This window comes from Mandrillus leucophaeus, unplaced genomic scaffold, assembly GCF_000951045.1.
Source record: "Mandrillus leucophaeus isolate KB7577 unplaced genomic scaffold, Mleu.le_1.0 Scaffold1038, whole genome shotgun sequence".
Classification (NCBI taxonomy): Eukaryota; Metazoa; Chordata; class Mammalia; order Primates; family Cercopithecidae; genus Mandrillus; species Mandrillus leucophaeus.
Genome location: NW_012098521.1, coordinates 136859 through 137180, shown reverse-complemented (window position 1 = coordinate 137180; position 322 = coordinate 136859). Strand labels below are relative to the sequence as shown.

Sequence of the window (322 nt, the reverse complement as noted above, 5' to 3'; positions counted from 1 at the left end):
ATGGTCTTGATCTCCTGACCTTGTGATCCACCCGCCTCAGCCTTCCAAAGTGCTGGGATTATGGGCGTGACATGACCCAGATTTATGCTATCTGTTAGTCCATCTCCAAAACCCTGGTGGCCTGTTACCAGAAATACATGGAAATGGCCTCCAAGAAGGTTAAAGATGTCCTCATCCAGTATGACTGGACCCTGCTGGTGGCTGACACCTGTCATTGCAAATCCAGAAAGTTCGGAGGCTCTGGTGCTTGTGCTACCAAAATATCAGGGTCCACCTGTGTAATAAACAATGTTTGGATTTTTATATATATATATATATATAT

The 322-nt window shown here is 44.4% G+C and overlaps 1 pseudogene; it reads left to right on the top strand.

Moving 5' to 3' along the window:
• LOC105539082 overlaps positions 1 to 322 on the top strand; it is a 2438-nt pseudogene that overhangs the window by 1485 nt on the left and 631 nt on the right.